The following is a 13513-nucleotide window of genomic DNA, read 5'->3' as shown; positions in this document are numbered from 1 at the left end:
TCAACTGCCTGCTCGCACGTTTAACTATCACTGTGAAAAGGCTGCCTGTTCATTATCCCCCAGCTCCGATTTCCCTGTTCTTCTCGGTTTGTTTTCGGTTCGAAAATCGAACGTATCCCCTACGCGACGCTTTTTCGATGGCAAGGGTACGTTTTAGGGGTGAGTTATGCTTTTTTCCACTACTCCTTCGTGTCCCTCCCTTTTCTTTGTCCCTTTTCCTGTCCCACCAGTCACGCTCTTCCCCTTGCTCTCTTATAACCCTACCCAGGAGTATGGAGCTCTCTCCCTACCCCCTGCAGGGGTTACAACCGGAGGTACTTGCGTGCGCAGCACGTCCATCGATCTATTTCAGCTCACCTACGCTCTTGCCTGGCAAGCCTGGCAAGCCTCTACCTGCCGCCTCTACCCTGCCCGCGCGTTTGCGGATGCGTTCATACCGGAGCAAGGTGTGGACGATAGGGGTTGGGATGTTTTATTCTGATCTAGAATGCGATCCGATCCCTCGGGACTCGCATTAACTGTGCACGAGTGCTGTAATGAGGAAGGATTTCCCAGGATCTGTCTATGGAATGACATCGATCACGGTTCTGCGAAATTGAATAAACTTTTTCGGTTTTTTTTTCCTCGCAGCGACACCCCGATCACTTGAACGTCGGAAGATCCTGTTGGTACATCGAGATACACTCCTGGCCAGGAAAATTACATGCGTCTGATACCATTCGATTCTCGCAGATAGAGAAAAAATGGTCGAAATTGTGTTGACGCTTTCTACTCACTTGCGAATGGTTGAGTTTATTGTGGGTTTGCCTACCTGTCGTGAGAACGCGCGAAATTGAATCAACAAAATGGTGACTCATTTTTCAAAAATGAAAGAAATAGTACCTTCGTGATCCTTTGGTTTCAGCTACGCCTCATAAGAGAAACAACGCACGTTTTAAAACGGATTAATTTTTGTAATGTTGGAGAAAAGAACTTTCTTGATACGACGGAAGGACAAACTCACTAGATAATGTGTTAGAAAATTTTGACAAAAGTTGCAATTAATTAGAGTGACAAATAAGCACATCTTTTATTTTTAACTTCTTTGTCTGAATGTTCAACATTTAAACAGTGTATTTTGTAAACTTCGGTGACTTACAGTGGCTTACAAGTGTTCAAATATCTTTTAAAACGGAATACCTTCTCTAGAACTAGACGAAATCATTTCAGCTTTTTCTAAATGTTACGAAATTACATGCGCAAACATTTCTCGCAAATGTTGCAATTCGTTGGAGCGATAAGAGAAATAAAAAAATTGTTTCAAAAACTTTTCGATTTCGATCAATAATGAAAACAGTGCATTTTATAGACCTCGCTAACTTAGATTCACGTTGAAAATTTTATTGAAATCGGTCGACTCGCTGTCAGTATGTATTTGTGATCCTTATAAGGTTCCACTTTTGTCAGTGTCTCTTTTTGACAATAATAATTGAAATCGTCTGGACCATTCTAATTAAATCTTCTCTCTTTGATAAATACAGAGTGAATATAATTCGTTTTCCTTATTTTTACCGTGGAAATTACATGTACAAAAAAATGTGTTGAACAGAAGTTACTCGGTATAATGAGAATCATAAACAGCAACAATGCATTTTTTACTATCTTCATTTTTTGCCAAAATATGAGGTTCACCTTGAGTTTACAATTATAATTTGCAACATTTAATTATGTCATTATAAAAATTATAAAAAGGAAGAGTTCAATTAATGTTGTTCATTAGCTATTGATTTCAGAATTTTTTGTTGCTGTGTATGCTCTTCTTTGTACCAAACAACTTTTGTTAAACATTTTGTAAAAACATTTTTAATCCCACGCTATTTCCTCAATACAATAAAAAATGAAAAATAATTCATCTATAGAGTAGTATTAAAATACGGAAAACATACACAAGTAACGATACTGCAGTAAACGTACATTCGTTATCTACAAGCATCTGTACATCGTAAAAGAATGATAATTATTCTACTTAAAAAGCCTTTCAAAAATTTGATGCTTCAACATAAAATCCACCAATCTATGCAACTGGATTTAACAATTCGATCACCAACTGTATGTCAATGCAAGTTTCTACCTCAGTTTTAGTCACATAATATTCTGACATGTCTAGGGAACGCGACGAACGTTTCTAGAATTAATTTCAGTTCCTGCTTTGCGTGCAATTTCTCGTGATGTAAGGCAAGAGTTTGATGTAGCATGCAAAATGGTACGTTTTTCACAAGCAGAAACTTACGGGAGTCGTTTATTCTCCTTCCTCTTACAATAATTATACACATTTTGCAAGAAATTGTAAATAACTTCTCTGCTTCCCATCACAGAGTGTACAATTTCTAAACCTGATAAGTTTTGTTTGCTCGACTTGAAAGTTGGTTAAATTTTCCCTTTAATCTGTTCTCGCGTGTCACCATTACAACGGACACTTGCACGAATGAGAGTTTCACCCTCATCCCGCCCTCATTTTTCCAACTTAATGTGTCCCTAGTGTGTCAAATTGATACTATCGTAAAAAGTCAATATAATAAGAGGTAAACAATTTATTTTAATAAATATTTATTAAATACGTAGAAGAACATATTTACATAATGTCTCTTTCAAATTTTCTGTGAATAATTTCGGCATCATGTGTCGGTAAAACTGTTTTGTTATACTTATCGCAATGTGCACTATACACATTTCCGTTGAGACCTAAGGGAGACCGATGACGTTATTAACACGTTAAATATCTCAAAATATATGACAGATATTATTACACGGTTCGGATGTATAATGTAAACTGACATTTGGAACACATGCATCTATCATACTTAGGAAAATACGAAATTTACATCTGCATAAAGAAAAAAATAACTTCACTGAACCAAAAACCAACTTTTCTTACTGCTTTAAAATTGAGATACAAATGCTTTCTTAGCAGATATATTCTTCTTTCTTATTTCAAATTTCTAATTTCATATGACCTATAAAAGTACTAATAGTTACTTTGCCCTGCAAACATGATATAAACAACAATATACGATCAAATTCTGTAATTTACAATCGCGGTCGATTGTAGAAGTTTCCTACGACTAATTTCCTTCACCTTATAATTTAAATAAATACCTGTATTTATTGTATTAACTAATAAATTAAATATTGCTATAGTTTATTATCATAATTAAACCTTTAGAATGTCACATACAAAAGTTAGAAAAACTAATAAAGGAACCATGGATATAAAAAACATACGAAAATGGCTAGGAACCTTTTTTTAAATTTGCACAAGCAAATCTAATAAAAAATGGGTCCAATGTTGTGGCCGTAATGACTGGGCACATAAAGAATGCCATGCTGTATACAACCTGCGGTCGGGGTCTGCTGTAATATTTGACCCGCATCGCATATTTTATTAATAACTTAGACATTCCTTAATGCACAGCAAAACCACTGCAACTGAATAATTTCAGATAAATAGATAAGAGGTTCGTACAATAATTTTCTTTGTAAATACAAGAGTTTATGCGTAATCGTGTTCTAAAATCAAAGTGTTACAACCGTTATCGGTCTCACGTGTTGTAAAGTGAGTACTGTATTTATTTCATCCCTTTTTATTGTTCATCGTTCATATTTTCACTCACTTATTTCACCCAACTATTCAGAATTCTTGAAATGTATAAAAGAAGTAACGTAGCTTCCCCCGTTTATAAAATTTGTAATCAAACTGACACACAAATTTCCTTATCGTAACAAATAATGTCACATCTTTACGTTATATATTTTTTCATTGATAATAATAGATACATACAGCTAATAAAATAAAAGTTATAATGTGTGAGACTAAATTTCCTAATAACAGTAGAATTATATACTCTGTAACTTGAATACAGTGTCAAATTGACATCAGAAAGAGATGAGGGTTAATTGAGCTATCATTGCACCAACATTATTTTAAATATTGTTTTAATTAATAGACAAACTTTACAATAAACTTTACAATACTTGTGCAATGAAATATAACGCCACTAAATGGTAATGTTTGTGAATTGGTGACTGCACTCGGAAAATTATGGATACATCACTGAAAACTTAATGGTAACGCACATCAGCCGTTTTTTTTGTTAGAGATGTTCAGTATTATTTTTTCATTAAAAGCGGCATCGTATACCGTTTATTGCGCGTTTTATTACAAATGTAGGTCGTTTAATATTCGTTTCGTTCGCTATTCTGTGAGCAGTGGCAAATGAAATATTGATGCATTGAACATGTTACAATGCGCAATATGTTACTGCTGATCGAAATTTGGTTTTACGCTAAGCTCGGTACCCTTTGCAGGATTATCATTAACTAATTATATGATTTTCTTGTTTTGAGAGCTGGAATATACGTACGGATCATTCGATGTGTGAAATGGTTATTTAATATTTTCAAAATTCGTTCGTATGTATGACGCCATGTGTTAACTCTGTTAATACTCTGTTAAAAATGTTATTTATTTCGCTTTGAACCGATCGCCTTCTTTAACATTATACATAAATATATTTGATACCTCAAAGCCAGACCAATATGAATATTTATGAAACTTGACATGTCGAATGGAAAAATCAATTAATTGTACGAATCGTATGAGCTAGAAATAATAATAAAACAGTAACGATTGAAGTAAGATATTTAATGATTATTATTCTGCATTTTACGATACAAATGTTAACGATGCATGAAGATAAACGGCAGACCACGAACAATTTTGTACGTTTAATCAATCTGATCCAGCAGAACTTAGACACGCAGCAATAGGTGGCGTATTTTTAAATTAGATTTTATATATAATATATTACCAGTTTTTCTCTAAAAGACTCATTACTCGACTGTCCAAAATATCAAACAATGTTAAAGTATGGTATAAAGAAATATTGTAATAACTAAATTATCAATGTCTATACTATACATGGTGTCCTAGAAATTTTTTTTTATATTTATACTAAATTACATCTGCAACTAGCTTCATTGAGCTAACCAGCAAACTCGATGAATTATTTATATGGCTTGCATGCGGTAAAATACTCAATAGCGTTGCCGCTAACATTATCTGTGACGTTCCTTCTTTAACTTAGTTTTGCAAATCGGTTGGTTTGTTCCTTTTCAGTTTTTTTGTTTTGTGGTGTATGATTTAGATCCCAGACGTGTTCATTAGGGCGGTTTGTTATTCGTTTCTTTTGTGCCATAGCGGATTTTTCTATCCGTAGTTTAATATTATGCATGCCCAAATCTTTATGTAGTAAATCTGAAGTGATGTAGCATGGGGCGTCAGCAGTAGTTCTCAGTGTTTTGTTCAGGAACCTTTGGATGATATTTATCCAAAGCAGACACCCCCAGAGCTGTATCCCATATGTCCAAATTGGAATGATCGCGACCTTATACAGGAGTAATTCATTGTATAATGTAAGGTTTTATTTTCGTCCCAGGATCCAATACATTGTTCTCATTTTGTGGTTGAGTTGCTTCCTCTTCTTTTCTATGTGGTCTTTCCATATGCAGACCAAGATATCTGACACAGTTCTTTTCCTTAAAGTTTTCGCTGTTCAGTTTGACTGCGGGAGACGTAACATGTCTGGTATTAAATGTAATGTGTGCTGATTTGTTTGCGTTGATTTTAACTTTCCATTTTTGGCCCATTCTGTAGTCTTATCCAAAGTTTCCTGCTAGAATCGTGACGCCACGTAGGGTTTTCATGGGAAACCAAGAACACAGTGTCGTGCACGAATATGGCCACTAATACATTTTTGTCTTCAGGAAGGCCTGCGTATAATGTGGGCCCTAAGACGCTACCTTGGAGAACACCCGCGAGTTTAGGGTTAAGCTTCGAGTATTTGCGGTTTTGGTTAACCTGACAGAACCTGTCAGTTAAGTAGGATTTCAGCAAATCATAGTAGTTATATGGAAGGTATTGCTCAATTTTATATAACATGCCCATGTGCCACACTCTATCAAAAGCCTGATTAATGTTAACGAATGCTGCGGAACATACCATGCGTTTCTCAAAGCTTTCTTCTATCACATTGACGATGTACTTGTACAATAGTAGAGTGTTGCTTACGAAAGCCAAATTGATGTTGCGGGTTATGCGTTTTTCCGTTAATATTGGTGTTAGTCTGTTTAAGAGTAATCTTTCAAATAGTTTTGACAAGATTGGTAACAGAGAGATAGGCCTATAGGAGGTCACTTCTGTGGGTGGTTTGCAGGCATTTGGATGAGAATCATATTTGCAAATTTCTGTTGGATGGGCAAATACTGGATTTTTAGTATCGCGTTATATATTTGTGTGATTGCTACTTCAATCTTTCAATTTTTTGGTAATTTTCCACAAGGAGTAGTTATCTTCCTGTCATGGCGACAAACTTTGGAGGTATTCTTGGATCCGCTCATTTGTAGTTTTGTGCAGTAGTTTATGTCTAAGGCTATTTGGAAAATCGTTTATAATATCGACGTATAACGTCCACAATGGTAAAAATGCCGAAATATTTACTAGTTTAATACTGGTATGAGTTCCAGGTTTGGTTACAGTGTTACATTAATCGATCGAATCGTAACAATACGACAGATGATCGTGGCTTCTCCGTGGTGTTAATTTATTTTACCAGTATGAATCCCTGTTTCTAGGTAAAAATATATCGGTATTTTCATATGCAGTGATGCAGTCATACCGGTAATTTGGTTTCTATAAAGGCTATCAATGTGAAACCGAAAAATACCAGTATAATACCGTTATTTCGATATAATTTCTGTTTTATATTATCATTACAATCAAACATTTCTGAGCTACAGTTAACATTCGGTTTTATTTATATTAAATGAATTTTACAGGAACGTTCGAGATTCCCTCCAAATCATTAAATATGACATTTCCAGTCTATATTTTCCAAATCTGCTTTGATCGCGATCGAATAATGCACAGTGGCATGCCAATTAGCAAAGATCGCGTCTGGAAAATTGAGGAATCAGGTCGACCGTGGACAAAGGGATTCAGAAGAGCCAAGAGGACCACAGGGATTCCATGTACGTCTGATCCTCTGAGAGGACTTCAAATGAAAATCAGATGATGAAGGGTCCTGAAGTAGACTGAATAAAGCTAAAGGTGGAAAAGAGAAAGTCTGAAACTTGGATAATGTGCCTTTGGTGGATCCGTTCGGGTACATCGTTTATGTGTTATTTCGTAGTTTGAAGCAGATGGTAGCATTTTGCTGGTAAACTCTGACCAATGATACTTTTCGTGAGAATTTTCTTAAGACTTCGCAACTTTAGGGTTTCGGAGGAATTTCGAGTAACATCAGCACATTTTGATCGATGTTGCTGGACTAATGTTGACCTTGGCAGACACTTTGTTGTCTTGAAAACCAGAGCCAAAGCAGGACCACCTCGATTGATTTTGATGTTGCCTATTGCATGGAAATTATGTCAATCTACATGTGTATCTTATATTGGAATACAGGCGAAGTAAATAATTTCATGTCTCTTTACTTCCAATTTATTTTTATGTAATATTGTATTGATTATTTTAAACGATGTCTTATAGACTGAGAAAGGCAACCCTCTATTCATAAAGGTTTATTATAACTTACAAGGAAAATTACATAAGGATTTTTATGGGTATTTAATATAATATGGAATTCATAAGGCTATTTAATATATATTTTTTTAGGTTGGGGTTTAGAGAACTATTCTACTGACTACCTTTAAAACCACTATGTGTAAACAAGAATTTCATTTTTAATTTAAATAAATTTTTAAAAAGCTATTAGTTTAGAAAATATCGTTAATTTATCTTTACAAAATTAAGAAAAATAAGAATTCAACCATAAAGATATTTACTAACAATTTATTATTTACAAAATTGTTTTTTTGTATAATAAGTTTGTTGCGTTATGAGACACTTGCCTTGATAACGAAAAGATCAAATCACGGAAATCAAAATACGAAAAAAAACTGTACAGAAATAATGGAACTGTTGAAATGTGTCTAACAGAAACACGACTGAATAAAGCTTATATGAGCACTGGCGAAAGGAAGGTACAATCGTTTATTAAAACTCCCTGAAACCAATCAGCGCGGTCCAAGCTGAGCTGTAGGTAACGCCTAATGTAAGCATGATCACGTTCAGCTAAAAGTACCGAATCCCGACGAGCTTGTGGAACCGATATCTGGCTGAGCTTTCCTCATTCGTATCGATAAAACGTCTCTAATATTATATCGCATTCGCTTCGACATCCCGCCAACTCTTTATACGACATACAATGAAATTCGTAATCACGTCGATTGTTAGGATACATTCGACGTTTAAAGATTAACAATTGTTGTTCCCTCCTCAGCCTTTCAATCGCACAAAATACGTGCACACAACGATTCGCGTGAAAAAAACTGGCAAACATAAGATATGTATTGAATTGCTCGGGAAGTTGTTTCGTTTTCTTCATTTATTGATTCAAGGCTTCTACGATTATAAGATATCGAAGTTGCCAGAAAAATGTCAAACAATATTTTCTTTTTACTCTGCTTTACTTATTTTTCATTTATTCATGAAAGAACGAAAAAACTTTCCAATTGATCTAGTACAACAATTTTAGAAAGGAATTTCTAATTCGCGAAGCTCACAGTATTTTTCTAAATCGATTTTTTCAATGTTCTTAAATCTCAGTAACTTCAGAAAAGTAAATGTCATTTGAAATCTTTCTATAAGCGATAATTACTAGTTTCTCATAAAAAACTAAACGATTCTTATAGATTCTTATGGTGATTCAAAAGTTCAAGACTATGCATACATGTACATAGATGTAGCTTCTAACTCTAAAGTAGTAACACTGCGTCTACTGTGCCAGAGTCGCGAGAAGAATTGAAAATTTAACACGAAAGTTATTTTCAAAACATACTCATGAATGCTCATTAACTGTAATTTTTAGCTGATATTATTATTTTATTTCTTTTAATATTATCGCATCTAACGTATGTAATTATCGTATCGTAGGTGTCGTATGTAATTTGGTAGAACATGGTTTGAGAAGTAAAGCCAATATTCGTATGATTAATAATCTTCTCTTGATATAAAATAACGATATGAAACATAAATTGAAATCCAGTTTAGCTACGTAATGGTGAAAGTTTTTTGATAAATCAATCTTAATAAAATATAAAACTCATAATAATTTTATATCTATGTAATATAACGTCAAACCTGAATGCACAGCAACTAATCACCCTACAGTAATCCGTTCAACTTAGTAAAGCAAAAACGTAGAAGAAAAAACAAATATATCCTTATTCAACTGCTGTCTTTTGGAACCGAAACAAAACGCTTCTGTATAAAAATCCGTTAATTAATCACGGCAGCAGCGATGCAACGTTTATCTGAATTTGCTTGGTCCCGGATACTCATGGATGTTAGTGTACCTCACAAGGGGGTGCCACGAAACAGTTTCATGGCATTTGTGTCAGTGCTTCTATCGAGAACGCAAGACTAGATTTACGTATCGATATTTGGTTAAGCCATATGAGACCAACGGTGCCTCCGCCACATACATGTCCAGGAGAGTGTATCATGATGTGTCATGATCCCTCTAGGTTCCTACAGATGTATATGTGTGTAGCCAAGCTAAAGTTGCAGGAAGGCAGGACACATTTGATGTATGAGGACTTCCTGTTTCATCCACTTCTGAGGAGAACCATTGTTTAAGAAGTATGTCGAGTAAAACTCCTTTCTTTATTTCAGAAGTACGTGATTTGAAGATTTGTAACATCTTAAACGAAACATTCTGTGCGCAACGCGCGTGTTGAAACGTTTAGTATGTATCAAGTGAAAAATGTTAAGTAAGGGGAAGTTGCCAATTAATTAATCCGATATTGTCTGGTATTAATCCGATGTTATTAGGAAACATGAGTGTACATAAACAACGTGATTATCCTTCCCGCGATGCATTATTAGTTCGCAAGCTGTTGCTTATTTAAACGCGGCATTTGTTTGTTGAAGAAGCTATTCTGAAGTTTTACACGAGTCGAAAACAAAACGAAGTGTATATATTAATCCTTGTATAGCTGACATTGTGCCAGCATTGACCCAAGACTTGAGCGCAGCGATGACGCGTAATGTAAAGTTTTGCATTTTTTATTTTCCTCCCCATGTTATAAACGTTATTAGTAGACCGCGGAATTTATGTATTTTTTAGGTATACAAAAAATAAAACTTTAGGCACAGTAGAAGAATTTGAGGATAATTTTACATTATATTTCTGCATTTATGCAACGTCAATTTTGCTTTTGTGAAGACGATAAGTCTTCATCGAGGATCAAAGACCGTGACATATAATACTTTTATACATTGTCACATTACCCTTGTTTTGATCGATGGTCAGGTTACGTCGCTATTTCCACCACCCATGCCTGTTGAAACCCTTTTTTCCTGGCGAGACGAAATAGCGTAGAAACACCTCTGAGTCTCCGTTCCCCAATGGTAATAAGCTGACCAATGTCCAGTGGGTTTCTGAGGCCTAGTTGTCTCTGAATTTCTAGCCCGTGTGGAGTGGTCATCCCTCGGCGAACCAATGCGCATGGGATTTCGTTTGGCTGCAAAATTCGGCCCCAGGAGCCTTTCAACGAGTCAGGCGCATGTACCGTGCGTTCTACAAAATAAAAGCGCGGCGTGTTTATACATATTCCCACTTTTGCTACAGTCCGTTGTTCCCCCTACGATTGCAGGTACTAATCAGCTATTAGTTGAAGACGATGTTAAAGTCGATGAAGACATGTGTGCTATCTTCAATTTCTCGAAAACTACGTGAATTTCTCAAATGTAAATTGTAGTATTTAAAGCTTACGACACGAAATGAAGAAACATGTTAGTAAACAAGATCGTTCTCACTGATATTCGTAGTTCGTCGAAATAACGTGTAGACACAAGGGGCGAAATAATAGCACACTTGAACTTTCTGTTGCCATTAGTCAGTAGCTTGTGAGCTTTTGATCAGGTATTAAACAATGCTACACAATACACAATCAAGCGGCAGTATGGGTCGTATAAATAAATGAAGAGAAGCAGAGAAGTTATACATAATTTGTTAATCCCTTGCAGTACTCTTATCTTCTTAGTTACAATAATTAAATAATTTTCGATTGGAATAATTTCTTAGAGGAGAAATAAAATTAATATTTATAATTCATGCTTAACAGATTATTGTTAAAAATCATAATCTCGAACCAGACTCGTCAAAGTACGGCAAGGGGTTAAAAGAACTGACAAATTATGGGAAGAAAAAATGCCCTCCCAGTTCTGGGAGGCCACCATCTTTATCGAAACAAGACAAACAGGCCATTATGCGAGTTGCATTAAACTCGACAATAACATCTCGTGTTTCTTGCCGATCAGGCGTTACAGCAAACATACGCAGTGTCCGCCGTTTTCTTCGAAGGTGTATGTTTATTCAGCGATTGAAGATGAAACAAACCCCCCCACGCCGCCCCCCCCTTTTTCAGAACAGCACAAGAAGGAACGGGTAGCATTCGCATAGGCTCGGATTCATTGGAAGAAAAAATGGAGAAGAATTTTATTTTCCGACGAAAAAAGATTTAATTTAGACGGTCCTGACTGGTTTGCGTTATTACCACGACATTCGAAAAGAAGAAATTATGAGACAACGACAAATGGGCGGTGATTTGGGCCGGAATTGGTTACAAAAGGAAAACTGATATAAAGTTCATTAATGGCAAAATGAACAGAAAAATGTATATAGACTTAATATCTGAACAAATACACAAACATGCAGATAGGATCACAAAAGGAAATTTTATCTTTCAGAATGACAATGCTGCCATGCATCAAGCTAAAATTGTTAACACGTTCATCGCCCACAATTAGACACTAAAATCTCCACATAATTAAAATAAAACTAAAAAGTTCACATTTATCATAGGGGATGACATTAAAACTCTTTCGCATTCGAAAAATCATAGTCGAATTCATTTTGCTCGAATATATTGCAATAAAAATAAATTTTCAAAATTGGTCAGAAATTGTTGTCACCCAGATATGGGTGACGCGGCCACGAACGTGTTAAAGCATATTTTACGAATCAAAATATTGCTGTTGTGCCATGGTCTATCCGCTACCCCGACTTAAACATAATAGAGAATTGTTGAGGTGAATTATCACGTGCCGTATATAAGAATGCAAGATGATATAATAATATTTACGAATTGAAAGAATCCATTGTGAAAGAATGGGATAATTTATCCCAAGAAATAATAAAAAAAACTGTTCAAATTAGTTGAGAATAAACAACAAAAAACAACAAAATAGTTGAGAATAAAAGCAGTTATACTAATTACTAATTTTGATGTAAATTGTGTGCTTAAAATAAATTTATACGTGGATTTTGTAAATGTGCTATTATTTCGACCCTATGTCTACACATTATTTCGGCGAACTACGAATATCAGTGAGAACAATCTTATTTACTAACATGTTCTTTCATTTCGTGTCGTAAGCTTTAAATACTACAATTTACATTTGAGAAATTTCATGTAGTTTTCGAGAAATTAAAGATAGCACATGTGTGCTATCTTTTTGTCCAGAACTGTATCAGCGGCGGATCGCAGTGTTGATATTCGACACCGTTTTCGATCTATAGCCAATTACATACTATGTGCCATCATAGGATGGACAGCGAGCTGCAGCAGAAGTGGGACTGTAAACATGCTATACATTCCTTCTTCTGGTGAATGCCCGGTACAAGATACTGCACGAAATAATTGTAAAATATTAATAATTTGTTCCAACCCAGAGGTTTTGCCCTCTATCGACGGTTTAAATTCAACAGACAAAATTGTAGGACGTCGCAGCATATATAGTATATGTATAATGGTGTACATAATTACAGATTAAAAGTAACAGTTACTTTTTTACTGGTATTTAAACCAAGAAAGACTACATTTCTATATTTTTATTTCTTTTATCAGTTTCTAATATAAAAATATACAATTATCGTTTTTTTTTGTTTTTTGTTAACTATCTATTTAAATAGCATTAAAAACGTATAAACACTATTAGTCTATAATCATTCACACTACTGTATATCTTGGACCCTAACATTACTTATCTTCTTTATTTAATGTATTTAATTTATTATTTGATATACTCCTGTGATTCTTCTCCTGTGAGCCTTCTCATTGCTCGTTCATTTTTCTTTTCTTTTTTCCACATTTCAACTTTTGAAACCATTCCTCCATCTTTCCTACTTTCTAGTTTTATTTCAGTTTGTCGAATCAGTCGTTTTCTCTTTCTAATATTTTTGCAAAGCTGGGTGCTGTGCCGAAGAGAAGGCAAGTAAGTATGCTTACACTGACACATAGAAATCAACGTTCAAATACAAAGACACATCATCCCATGTCCCATTACTTTTTCCTTCCACTATCATGCAAGCGTAAATGACTTTCTTGTATTTGTACAACGTCCTCAACTTCT

This window comes from Augochlora pura, chromosome 3 (assembly GCF_028453695.1).
Source record: "Augochlora pura isolate Apur16 chromosome 3, APUR_v2.2.1, whole genome shotgun sequence".
In the NCBI taxonomy this organism is placed as follows: Eukaryota; Metazoa; Arthropoda; class Insecta; order Hymenoptera; family Halictidae; genus Augochlora; species Augochlora pura.
Note: the sequence above shows the minus strand (reverse complement) of the source record.